The 562-nt window shown below is 39.0% G+C and overlaps 1 non-coding gene across 1 annotated transcript; it reads left to right on the top strand.

The window, feature by feature from the left end:
* Window positions 1-489: 489 nt before the first annotated feature.
* On the top strand, window positions 490-562 carry TRNAF-GAA (transfer RNA phenylalanine (anticodon GAA)). Its single transcript has one exon. It is a non-coding gene; the product is annotated as a tRNA-Phe (tRNA).

Raw genomic sequence — 562 nt, 5'->3', positions numbered from 1 at the left:
ATCGGACGAGAATAAAGATAGAGTCCCATTCTACATGTCAATACCGACAACAATGAAATTTATAGTAAGAGGAAAATCCGTCGACTTTTGAAATCATGAGGGTTCAAGTCCCTCTATCCCCAATAAAAAAAAAAAGGCCTATTTTATTCCATTCCCTAACCATTTATCCTCTTTTTTCGTCAGTGGTTCAAAATGAGCTTAGCTATGTTTCTCACTCACTCTACTCTTTCACAAATGGATCCGACCAGAAATCTTTCTCTCTTATCACAAGTCTTGTGATAGATATGATCTACGTACAAATGAACATATATGGCAAGGAATCTCCATTATTGAATCATTCACAGTCCATATCATTACTCTTACACTTACAAAGTCTTCTTTTTGAAGATCCAAGAAATTCCAAGGCTGAGGTAAGATTTTCTAATGTTTTTTGAGTCCCTTTAATTGACATAGACCCAAGCCCTCTAGTAGGATGATGCGTCGGGGATGGTCGGGATAGCTCAGCTGGTAGAGCAGAGGACTGAAAATCCTCGTGTCGCCAGTTCAAATCTGGTTCCTGGCA

The sequence above is a fragment of the Tasmannia lanceolata genome, unplaced genomic scaffold (assembly GCF_043159265.1).
Source record: "Tasmannia lanceolata isolate RefF3 unplaced genomic scaffold, GAP_Taslan_0.1 ptg001032l, whole genome shotgun sequence".
NCBI classification, from domain to species: Eukaryota; Viridiplantae; Streptophyta; class Magnoliopsida; order Canellales; family Winteraceae; genus Tasmannia; species Tasmannia lanceolata.
This window is presented reverse-complemented; position numbering and strand designations above follow the sequence as displayed.